Source organism: Trachemys scripta, chromosome 10, assembly GCF_013100865.1.
Source record: "Trachemys scripta elegans isolate TJP31775 chromosome 10, CAS_Tse_1.0, whole genome shotgun sequence".
Taxonomy (NCBI): domain Eukaryota; kingdom Metazoa; phylum Chordata; order Testudines; family Emydidae; genus Trachemys; species Trachemys scripta.
In genome coordinates this window covers 64640512-64653859 of record NC_048307.1, presented here as the reverse complement: position 1 = coordinate 64653859, position 13348 = coordinate 64640512, and positions in this window count along the sequence as shown.

The window sequence follows — 13348 nt, the reverse complement described above, 5'->3', positions numbered from 1 at the left end:
GCACCTTCCCCCACACCTGACCCCCTCATTTCTGGCCCCACCCCTGAGCCCATACCCCCAGCCCAGAGCCCCTACCCACTCCCACACCCTATTCCCCTGCCCCATCCCGGATCCCCCTTCCACATTTCAAATCCCTCATTTCTGGTCCCATCCTGGAGCCCGCACCCTCAGCCAGAGCCCTTACCCCCTCCAACACTCCAACTCCCTGCCCAGGCCGTTGAAAATGAGAGCGTGAGCGAGAGTGGGGGAGAGGGAGCAACAGAAGGAGGGGGAATGGAGTGAGCAGGGGCGGAGCCTCGGAGAAGGGGTGGGGCCTGGGGAAGGAGCAGGGCAAGAGGCAGGGCAAGGGTGTTCGGTTTTCTGCATTCAGAAAGTTGGCAACCCTAAATATAGATGATACATGCACACACACTCACACTCCTTCATCTGCTCCTCCCCTGACATTCTCTATCTTCCAATTTCATTTTCAGCTCACAGCAGCCAATTATCAGTTTAGCAGGTGGAGGGGATGTAGAGACGAAGGAGGTAGGCCACTTTAATTAACACACAGACAGCAGAGGTTTATTTTGGTACTCCTTTCTCTTATGAAGAGACAATGCTCCTGCTATCAGACACTATTAAAAATGCATTTATTTCATATTCTCTCATAATGTTCTCCATAAGGAAAGGAATGAACCACAGTGCATATTTTGTGAACGATTTATCAAGAGGTATTACAGATTGATTATCTGATTCACAGGTCTCCATAGAAGGGATGCATCCCTTGTGTTAAAGGGAACTCACAATGGATAAAATATTCTTCATTTAAATAAAAAAAAGAGAATGTTTAACCACAGAGAGCAGCAGCTGGCTTAGCCTGTCTCCCTGCCCTTGGAAATCCAAATCTCAGGACTATGGGCACCAGGCCCTTCTCTCCCCAGACCATGTGGGACAGTAGGTTCCTATATCAACTTCTCTGGGAGTCGCTTATAAAAGGTCCCAACAACTCTGGACCAGCAGTGTCTGAGCAGCCGTGGCTGCAACTTTACAAAAGGAGACCCTTGAGATCTTGTGACATCACCACAGAAATTCTCCATAACAGCCTTTATGCAAATAAGCCTTGTGAAGAGGAGGTGATGACTTTTGGTGGGAGGATGAGGATGTAGTGATTGAGTTAGTGAAAATTTGGGGTGTGACAGATCCCTCAGAAACTGCTTCTGCCTGGGGATCTCACACTTTAGGAGTTCCTAGAACTGCTAGCAGCTAAATGCTCTCTCTCTCTCTCTCTCTCTCTCACACACACACACACATGTCTTGCTGGTTTTCTGAAACTTTCCTTTAATACTATGGAGCCAATGGCACAAACGAGCAATGACTGTTTGGCACTGTCTATGTGCACTCACGCACTCTTTTTTGATCTATACACCACGCAGGAATTTTGCATTTCATAGAACATTTAAAGTTTGCTGCAGTGATTCCTCATGGTCAAGAATCAAAATATACAATACACTATGTTACCAACTACTCTGGTTGTAGCAATGGAAAGTGACGTGTAGTTAACTGGTATAAAATGGCACCTGCATTCACCCCCAGAGGTCTCATCACTTCTCTCCTAAATACAAACTAGTTTCTACAGTGTTTGCAAATCACTGTGAGCTCCCAAGATGCACAGTACTAAATTCAGCAAATGCAACTTTCCTTCCCTGGCCATGGATTTACTATGCTACTATAAGACAAGCCAAGCTGATAGACACAGCCATTGTGCTGTTTGTTGTACAAGATAAAGTTAAAGAAGAAACTGTATTTCTGCAGCTGTTTGATAAACTCTTTCTCTATAGATGTGGCCAGGAGCTGATTATGCTGCTATACCGCATCACACCAGCTATGTTCATAGCAACACTGGACACCCTGAATTCAAAGGAAAGGGAAGAGACATATTCAAAGGAAAGGAAAGAGACATCCATCTATGTTTTGGAAGTGACAGGGATATGCCAATATTTGAATGTGTGTGTGTGTGTGTGTGTGTGTGTGTGTGTGTGTGTGTGTGTGTGTGTGAGAGAGAGAGAGAGGCATGTGTGTGTGTAAGACACATCCACAAATCAAAGGTGGTTTCAGGAGGCTCAGACCCAAACTCCTAAGATTCGCAGAGATTGAGAGTTGTTGGTCACAAGCACCAAACTCACAAGGTGAGAGGGAACAACCTCTTACAGCTCACCTCGGTGATGGTGCACTCGTTGAAGTGAAGCCCTGCTTCTGTGCAACTCCTCAGCTCCACAGGAGACAAGTTCCTCCTGTGAATCTGGGGCACTGTACAGAAGTGAGGCTCGCCTCCTGTGGGACACGAGAAATCAGCAGGTAAAGGGGGGAATGGCTTCCAAATATCCTTCACTCCCATGTTACTGAAGGCTTGTAAAGACATGTTACTGAAGGCTTGTAAAGATAAGGCAGTTCCCAGACATATCACGAATATTTTACTATTAGTGGAAAGTACTCACTTGAAACCCTTCATCTTTCCTTTTTCTTCTTTCTTCGTTTTATATATTTTAGATTTTCAAAGCAGGAGGGGTTAGTGAGAAATGGATAATGACAGAGAAAATGAACAGATATTCTGATTGGGGCCTTTGGGCACTAGCACAACAGAAATAATAAATAGCAGTAACAACACACAGATTTTTACTGCAATCGTTTACAAGGAAGATATATTACATGTGACCTATATTACTGATTAAAAACCGTATGTTTTCATTTAGTTGTATAGCTTCAGAAAGGCAAAACATATTCCATTACATTCCTCAATCTTCTCATTCATCTGAAATTAATATATTTTAATAGACTCACAACATGTCCACAATTAAGTCCCCGTTAAGGACCCACTTCTGCCATACTGCCTACAGCCAATTGCGTTAGCTTGCCTATAAACTGCACAGAAATGATCTATGGTTGTTTCTGTTCCTTTTCTCTTAATCGCTACATTTTTCTGAGCTTGGGCCCAGCCCGGCAATGTATAATGCATGGGTGAAATGCTGTCCCCGCATGAAGTCCCACAGAAGTCAGTGAGGATCTGTGTGGGTGGAGCAATCATCGGCTGATTGTACATTGAAGGATCGGGGTATTAGATTGCGAGCTCCTTGGAACAAAGACTGACATTCTGGAATGATTGGAAAGTTCCTGGGACATATTGGGTGCTACCATTAAATAAATAATTTCTTGAGTCTCACGACCCAACAGAGATTTTTCATAGTTTTCCATTGTTAATTATCTGTTCAGTCACCAGCCTTCCCATTAGTACATTTTTATAGATACTTTGACTCTATCCCCAAAAGCGTGCTGTGTCTTTAGGTATAATTTTAACCTTAAAGCTCATGTTTAATCTCTCAATAGCTTTTTCCAGCAAAATGTGATCCACTTGGAATTCCACAACATACGTGGTTGTTGCCCCTATTCCAGAACACTATTCTAATCCTTGTCAGTTTTTTGAATACCTGCCTATCTTTGCTCAAAATGTTGTTGTGGGATGCACAGCTGAGGTATTGACTTTTTCAAATCTCTTATCACTCCCTGCCATAGACAATTTACCTTGAATCACCCTTTGCAAATTTCAGAACATTTTTCTAAAAGAAACTGCATATTAAGAGATATGTAAATCACACTTGATTAAAGAGCATTTATAGGAAAGAAATCTTTCATTATCTAATATTTTATGACTACCTTCGTAACTAAACTAAAATCACCCCGAAATAAAATGTTCTTGCTGATGACAATGCTCTTGTTAATGTTAGAATTATAAACTTTGGGAAAATGTAGGGCTAAAAGGGTCAAGTGCTTTATTATTGAAAGCAGTCTTAACACTCTCGGTACTCTATGGATAGCAATACTATCTCCACACTGGGCACTATTATGATTATAACTGCTCTTTGTAATTCAGCCACTGATATGCTGAAAAATCTAATAATTTTTAATAATAACAAAGGGTCAAGTGTTTTCATGTAGAGTTTAATGGAGACTTTTAGACAATTTAACATACTGCAGCGATGCCAATGACAGTGGCCCAGTTATCCCTCTGTCTTTTAATTAACCGAGACTGTGTTCTGCTCCTCTCTGATTGCTGGTGATTATTAGACTGGTGACTCACCATATGACATCAGCCCATAACAGAACTCCTTGCTCATCTTTAAAGACCTTTATTGTCTGGTGATTAGGGAACATTTAGTAAATAAGTTTCTTTCTCATTATAACCCCATATTGAGTCTAAACATTCATATGGCGAATAGTAATATAACCTATCTGAAGCTGAAATTTAGGAGTAGGATTAAACTCCAGTTATATTTAAGATAACTTAGTGGGCCAAATGCTGCTCTGAATTACATCAGCACAAATCTGAGGCATGCCATTAACTTCAGTGGAATTATTCCCATTTACACCACTACAGCTGAGAGAAGAATTGGAACCCCTAGTATTTCCTTATCATGGGATGCAGGTGATGCCCATTTAAGTCAATAAGAGTTATATGTTTCCCATAGCAGAGGAATGGGGTTGCCTTTTGTGCTTAGAATTCCATTTTGTGGTATCGCTATTATTGAAAATGACAAAAGATATTGAAGCAGATTCTAGTTATTACTGTATATCTTGTAGGATTTGATTTTCTTTAAACTGCTTCTGAAAATTTAGGTGATATTATATTCTTATTGAAATGAACAGCACAGAGTATTATATAAGATAAGGAGACTAATATTTACTGTAGATACCAGGCATCACGTACAGCATCTAGAAACTTTCTAAGGCCATGACTCCTGCAAAACCTGCCCCCCAAAAGGCATATATGTATGAAATAATTTTAAGAGTGACATCATTATCTCCCTGTCGAGCACTATGAATACAGCAGTTGGCAGTTTTCAATCAACTGAAGCAGAAGATTTGACCTTTTAAAATGGCTGGCTTTGTCAAGAAACCAGTAAATGAGAGAATTGTTAGCTGTCATTTAACATTTTTTCCCATAGTATATGAGCACATTCAGAGCTTCCAAAACAAGGATATGCTTCTACCTCCTGTAGTTCCAAGTGGTGTTCTCGCTGTCACCACAAATCCTTCCCCACACTGTCCTCGGTATAGAGACTGGAGTACTTAGCCAGACCAGTTCTAGGATATGTAGGACAAGGGAAGCACAGTGCCTTCAGGAGTGCAAAGGAAGGGCAGATGCTTGTGTGATCCTTACAGCATCTCAGTGCAAGAGGCTCACTGGTATCTGATAGTGAGTTTCAGCTGGACTGACCACCCCAACTCATCAATGTCATAACCCATACCTAAAAGGTGTCATGTAAGAGCTCAATAGAAAGCTAATAACATACTGATTATTAATATTATTGTATGGTGCATGTACAGTGGGAAAACTCAAAATTACAAGCATATTGGAAATTATGTTCTTAAAGCGTGTCCACCCCACTGTAGAAAAGGGAATGTGGTTCTGCCACCTTGAAGGTACTTCCAAGGTATATTTACAGACATTGGGAATACAATTTACATAAAAAGGTAAATAGGACCATCAAGCTAACAAGGGAAGGAGATAACCACTCAGCATCACAGCAGGGCAGAAGATTACGGGAAACAGAGCAATTTGCATTTTAGCAAATACCAGCATGGAACTTCGTTCATCAGGAGACTACATGTGCCTTGTATGAATGAACTTTATGAGCTTGAATGAACTTTATTTTGGGGAGTAATCTTCAAAAGAATCCATTTCAAAGGTTTACTGGACTATAAAAGAGGGGCAAAGCACCCCACATGATCTTTCACCTCAGAAGACAAAGGAACTGAGAACTTTGGACTTTGTGGGGGATCCTCACTATACACGTGGTTAGTCATCACGCTGGAAGGTAGAGTGATAAGAATCTTACCTGGAAACAAGACTGTAGTTTGTTACATCTTAGTCTCTCGGAAGCATTTTTCGCTTTTATCTGTTTGTAACCATTTCTGCCTCTATCCCTTATACTTGAACTCACTTGAATACCTATATTCTTTTGTTAATAACACTTGTTTTACTTTCAATCTAAACCAAGCCCGTGCTGTGCCTGACTTAAAGTGATTGTTAACCCCAGTTAAAGTGATAAGCTGTGCAGTTTATCTTTTTAGAGGACCAAATGAACCTTATTACTCCTCTGAATGGTCCAGGAAAGGCCTGGACATTGCAGAGCTCATGGTCTGGGGAAAATTCAGAGCTAGGTTGTGTTGGGGTCACCTTGCCAGGCATAACCAGAGCTGGTGTGTGCCAGAGTGTGACTGAGCTGTAACAAGCAGGCTGCTGGAATCAGAGTTTCTGAGTCAGAGCTGCTTAACACAGACACTCAGTGCATGCTTGTCGGCTAGCCATCGGTGTTCAAGCTGTGAGCCACAACAGCAGAGCATTGAAGGCGTCCAGGATTACAGGGCAGGCAGTGACACAATCCCTGACTGATCTGAGATGCATCCCAGAATGTGACAACTGGTACATCATTAGCAAAGAGTACAGCATGGTCTCACCACAGTACAGGACCAGCTATGGTGCCTGGTGAGGAGGGGACAGACTGTGAGGTGAAATCCTGGCCCTATTGAAGTCCATGGAATTTTTGCCATTGACTTCAACGAGGGCAGAATTTCCTCCATGGCCCTGTTTTCACCCCAACCCCTCTGCAGCTTATTGCAGATGGCACCAGACTCATGGATTGTTTGCATTTCTTGAGTGAAGAGTCTGGGGTGCACTCAACCTGAACACAGGGGGCAAGTAAGTTAAACTCATTGTATCCCTTCCCCACCCTTGCTTACTTGCTTACTATTATTTAAAATATTTGTTCAGATAATGGACCAGACTTACTATTTCCAATTTAAGTTCAGTGCAACATAAAATGTTTAAGATCAGAGCTAACTATGGACAACTGTATATCAGGGAGGCCAAGAGCATTTGTCACACACTCCAATGAACATACTCCCATCAGTGATTCCATTATCCATTTACACAGTGAATATATATCTAAGTGTATATCTCACCCCGAGTGGCTACTGTCATGGCTAAGGATATGTTTTCGTCACATAGGTCATGGATTCTGTGACTCTAAGAGACCTCCATGACTTCTTCAGCTTCAGCCACATGCCTCAGGGGAGTGGGGGCTAGAACTGTCAGTCTCTACAGCAGTGGCTGGAACCTCCCTTCCCCGAGCAGCAGGGCGCGGGCTTCAGTCTACCCCAGTAGTCAGCCTGCCATCCTGGGTTATTTTTTAGTAAATGTCACAGACAGGTCACAGGTTTCCATGAATTTGTTTATTGCCAGCAACCTGTCCGTGACTTTTACTAAAAATAACCATGACAAAATCTTAACCATAATCATGGCATTTTAACTCACTGGTAGGCTTGTTCACTTATACAGTGAACGATTAAGTGTGTTTGTGTGTATATATATACACATATGTATATCACCCTTCACTCTGAATGGCTATTGAAATAACATCTTACTCCTTGGCAGTGTTGTCAGCATACTTTGAAATCAATAAGATGACCTCAAAATGGGATGGGAAGAACAGATGTCTGTATACTGTGGTCCCTCAGTTCCCTGTGGCAAAAATACTTGTCCAATGTTATCACTAGGCATGTCCTGATGGTCCATAAGGAAGTGTTATCAAAACATGTTTAAGTTCCGGCAGTAACAAAGGGGTTAAGGATGAAATCATGTCAGGCTACTTGAGTCTTCAAAGTTTTACACAATATTATTGTAGCCCTGTTGTTCCCAGGGTGTTAGAGAGACAAGGTGGGTGAGGTAATATCTTTTATTGGACCAACTTCTGTTGGTGAGAGAGACAAGCTTTCAAGCATAAACAGTGATGTGAAGAAGAGATCTGTGTAAACTCGAAAGCTTGTCTCTCTCACCAACAGAAGTTGGTCCAATAAAAGTTATCCACCTTGTCTCTCTAATAGTGAAGATTTGGTCAGTTTGAATCACAACCTTAACTTTATTATTTAAATGAAGCTTTTGTATTTCATTAAATACAATGCAGTTATATTTGCATTTATGATGCACCATAATTGTAACAGTAGGACATTGTTCTGATGATAATGTTCATTGATCATTCATAATGCATCTGGCTCATGCCATGAATCATGAATCTATCATCATCTTTCTTATTTTACTTGCTACTAGAGGGCTTTATTTGTAGATTGATGCCCTAAATACACATTTTTAATCTCTAGATGGTATACGATTCTTCTTATCATGCCTTAATAACAAGCAGTACTATATACCTTCCCAAAAGTGAGCTGCAGTCTAAATCCTGATTTAAATACTTAAAGATTCTTGTTTAGTTATGTCAGTAATAGGTGAATCCTGAAAGATAAATGCTTTCATTATGTGAACTAATATTGAGACTACTAGCATGTTAGCAATGGCCAACTTTTGGTCTTACATCTTGGCCAACTCTTTGGCTTCAGACTTGTTTATATACATATGTCATAACTATAAAGGGAAGGGTAACAGCTGTCCTGTGTACAGTACTATAAAATCCCTCCTGGCCAGAGACTCCAAAATCCTTTTCCCTGTAAAGAGTTAAGAAGCTCAGGTAACCTGGCTGGCATCTGACCTAAAGGACCAATAAGGGGACAAGATACTTTCAAATCTTCGGGGGGGAAGGCTTTTGTTTGTGTTCTTTGTTTGGGAGTGTGTTCGTTCTCTGGACTGAGAGGGACCAGACATCAATCCAGGTTCTCCACATCTTTCTAAACAAGTCTCTCCTATTTCAAACTTGTAAGTAAATAGCCAGGCAAAGCGTGTTAGTTTTCCTTTGTTTTCTCAACTTGTAAATGTACCTTTTACTAGAGTGTTTATCTTTGTTTGCTGTACTTTGAACCTAAGACTAGAGGGGAGTCCTCTGAGCTCTTTAAGTTTGATTACCCTGTAAGGTTAATTTCCATACTGATTTTACAGAGATGATTTTTACCTTTTTCTTTAATTAAAAACCTTCTTTTTAAGAACCTGATTGATTTTTCCTTGTTTAAGATCCAAGGGGTTTGGATCTTGATTCACCAGGAGTTGGTGGGAGGAAGGAGGGGAATGGTTAATTTCTCCTTGTTTTAGATCCAAGGGGGTTGGATCTGTATTCATCAGGAGTTGGTGGGAGGAAGGAGGGGAATGGTTAATTTCTCCTTGTTTTAAGATCCAAGGGGTTTGGATCTGTATTCACCAGGGAATTGGTGAAGGTTTTTCAAGGCTTCCCAGGAATGGAATCCATTGAAATGGTGGCAGCGGAACCAAAGCTAAGCTGGTAGTTAAGCTTAGAAGTTTTCATACAGGCCCCTACATTTGTACCCTAGTGTTCAAAGTGGGGATCCAGCCTTGACAACATATAACTAGAGCCAAGAAAAATATCTGAATTTCTGCGCTGTGGGAAATTCAACCATTTCAACATTTGTTTTTGTCCTGAATTGAGACAAACCATTCAAATATCTAAACTTTCATCAAAAGAAAAGTTCTAAAAACTGAATCAGAAATGTCAAAACATTTTGTCTCAGTGTGTTGAATGGAAATTCAACATCTCATTTTGAGTCAGTTTGCAATTAAATTGCATCTGCCTATTGTGCTGCGGAGACACATAGTAAGTATGGTATGGGTGCCTCTTGCCCCTGGTCTCCTCAAAGTGCCAGACTCTATGGCCACACTATGTCTTCCATGATCCATGATGCACCTACAGTTACGTGACTCTTACGAAACATCACATGGCTCAGTAAGAGTGGAGGGCACAGTGCATCAAGGGAAATGTCTGGCAAATGAACATAAGAATGGAGGATGAAGCACCCAAACTACAACTCCCATGATGCACCATGGCACCATGCACAGATGCAGTTTAATGTTGAACTGACTCAAAATATTTTGATTCTGTTCAACAAACTGAAATGCTTCAATTTGGGTCAAATTGACCCAAAACAAAATACTTCGTTACAATTTGCCTGGTGAAAAATTAAAAATGTCATCAAAACCAAAAATTTCCTGTGGAAAATTTCAGTTTTGCAAAAACCGTATTTTCTATCCAAAAATCACATGGACAGAAAATTTCAACCAGCTCTCTATATACTGTCAAGTATCAGAGGGGTAGCCATGTTAGTCTGAATCTGTAAAAAGCAACAGAGGGTCCTGTGGCACCTTTGAGACTAACAGAAGTATTGGGAGCATAAGCTTTCGTGGGTAAGAACCTCACTTCTTCAGATGCAAGTAATGGAAATCTCTAGAGGCAGGTATATATCAGTGTGGAGATAACGAGGTTAGTTCAATCAGGGAGGGTGAGGTGCTCTGCTAGCAGTTGAGGTGTGAACACCAAGGGAGGAGAAACTGTTTCTGTAGTTGGATAGCCATTCACAGTCTTTGTTTAATCCTGATCTGATGGTGTCAAATTTGCAAATGAACTGGAGCTCAGCAGTTTCTCTTTGGAGTCTGGTCCTGAAGTTTTTTTGCTGTAAGATGGCAACCTTTACATCTGCTATTGTGTGGCCAGGGAGGTTGAAGTGTTCTCCTACAGGTTTTTGTATATTGCCATTCCTGATATCTGACTTGTGTCCATTTATCCTCTTGCGTAGTGACTGTCCAGTTTGGCCAATGTACATAGCAGAGGGGCATTGCTGGCATATGATGGCATATATAACATTAGTGGACGTGCAGGTGAATGAGCCGGTGATGTTGTAGCTGATCTGGTTAGGTCCAGTGATGGTGTTGCTGGTGTAGATATGTGGGCAGAGTTGGCATCGAGGTTTGTTGCATGGGTTGGTTCCTGAGTTAGAGTTGTTATGGTGCGGTGCGTGGTTGCTGGTGAGAATATGCTTAAGGTTGGCAGGTTGTCTATGGGCACCCGCATGGCCCCACAATATGCCAACATTTTTATGGCTGACCTGGAACAACGCTTCCTCAGCTCCCGTCCACTCATGCCCCTTCTCTACCTACGCTATATTGATGACATCTTCATCATCTGGACCCATGGGAAGGAGGCCCTGGAAGAATTCCACCATGCTTTCAACAGCTTCCACCCCACCATCAACCTCAGCCTGGACCAATCTACACGGGAGGTCCACTTCCTGGACACCACCGTACAAATAAGCGATGGCCACATTAACACCACCCTATACCGAAAACCCACCGACCGCTACGCCTACCTTCATGCCTCCAGCTTCCACCCCGGTCACACCACACGATCCATCGTCTACAGCCAAGCACTGAGGTACAATCGCATCTGCTCCAACCCCTCAGACAGAGACCAACACCTACAAGATCTTCACCAAGCATTCTCAAAACTACGATACCCACACAAGGAAATAAAGAAACAAATCAATAGAGCCAGACGTGTACCCAGAAGCCTCCTGCTACAAGACAGGCCCAGAAGAGAAACCAACAGAACTCCACTGGCCATCACCTACAGTCCTCAGCTTAAACCTCTCCAACGCATCATCAGTGATCTACAACCCATCCTGGACAATGATCCCTCACTTTCACAGACCTTGGGAGGCAGGCCAGTCCTCGCCCACAGACAACCTGCCAACCTTAAGCATATTCTCACCAGCAACCACGCACCGCACCATAACAACTCTAACTCAGGAACCAACCCATGCAACAAACCTCGATGCCAACTCTGCCCACATATCTACACCAGCAACACCATCACTGGACCTAACCAGATCAGCTACAACATCACCGGCTCATTCACCTGCACGTCCACTAATGTTATATATGCCATCATATGCCAGCAATGCCCCTCTGCTATGTTTTTGACACCATCAGATCAGGATTAAACAAAGACTGTGAATGGCTATCCAACTACAGAAACAGTTTCTCCTCCCTTGGTGTTCACACCTCAACTGCTAGCAGAGCACCTCACCCTCCCTGATTGAACTAACCTCGTTATCTCCACACTGATATATACCTGCCTCTAGAGATTTCCATTACTTGCATCTGAAGAAGTGAGGTTCTTACCCACGAAAGCTTATGCTCCCAATACTTCTGTTAGTCTCAAAGGTGCCACAGGACCCTCTGTTGCTCTCTATATAGTGGTTACATATCTATTAGCATATTTTATATATTCACAGGCTCAGACCTTTCAGATATCAGAAGCTGCAATGGGCCTCTGTGACAAAGAGAAAACCATCACCATGTTTATCAGATGCTGACTGGGAAAGCAAAAACAAAAACAGCAGACTCATTTAGATTACTTGAAAGAAGGAAATGCTACCAACGAAAAGGATGCTGCCTGTGGAAGATAGTCCATGCTGTTTTAATGACTAATTATTGATTACGAATGCATCCCTGCACTCTGCAGTAGTACAATAATCAGCAAGCACAAAGCCTTCTTCATGAATGTGTTGAGCCTCTGGTTCTAGGCTGGGCTTTCAACTGAGGAGAGACTGGACCTGCTCTGCTCACTTGAAAGTCAGTTTCAGTCCCCCCACTAACTGGGGAGGGTTACATTCCTATTTTCAGTTGCATTTATGAAAGTAAGTCCCTGTGCATTTAATTTGTTACATAATTGCTCTAATTCTGTGATTAATTTGCTGTGTTTAAAAAAATCTGAATCCTTACTGTATGCCTGTTGGAATATTCAGAGGGAAGACAGCAGTTCGGTTAGGATATTGAAAGGCTATTACTGTTGGGCTAATAAATTACACCGGGTCCAGCATTTATCTGGATTTTATAAAGGAGGTTCAAGAACAGAAATTAAACAGAAGTTTCAAGTGTATGCAAACAACTCATAGAGCTACACTTTTAAAGACGTATTTCACTCACAGGACAGAGCTTTCAGGCCCACGATTATTGATCTTTGGAATTTATATTTGTTTCTCAATAAATATAGGATGTGGGAGGACAGAGACAAGTGAGTTGTGACAAAACCTGCAAAGGGAAATGTACAAATAAAATTCTCAAACAATTTCAGGCTCAGCAGTTGCAAATCTTCCCTAACTCCTCATTAGTATTCTGCGGCTACAGTAAGTGGTGTGATATCATCTCTGGAATATCCAAAATCCAGGCTAAGAATCACAAAACTGCTGACTGTAAGGCCAGTAGAGTATAGATAGGCCAGCAGAGCATCCTGCCTTACAGACTGCAAAATGTGTTACATTTTCCTGAACAACTATCAACTAAAGATTTGCAGGTTACCCAGCTGAGGAGACAGATACTTTTGCATATACAGGTGCCTTCACAATAGGGCTAGGCAAGCAGCTTGCCTCAACATGTTTCTACATCATTCTCGGAAGAACCACTTTCAGAAGGAGGGGCTGTTTTGGGGAATAACATTACAATACTTTGGAGTCTGTGTGACATCAGAGCTAATCGATGAACACTGAAGGTATCTTTGGTAGGCAGTACTGGAGGTATTTT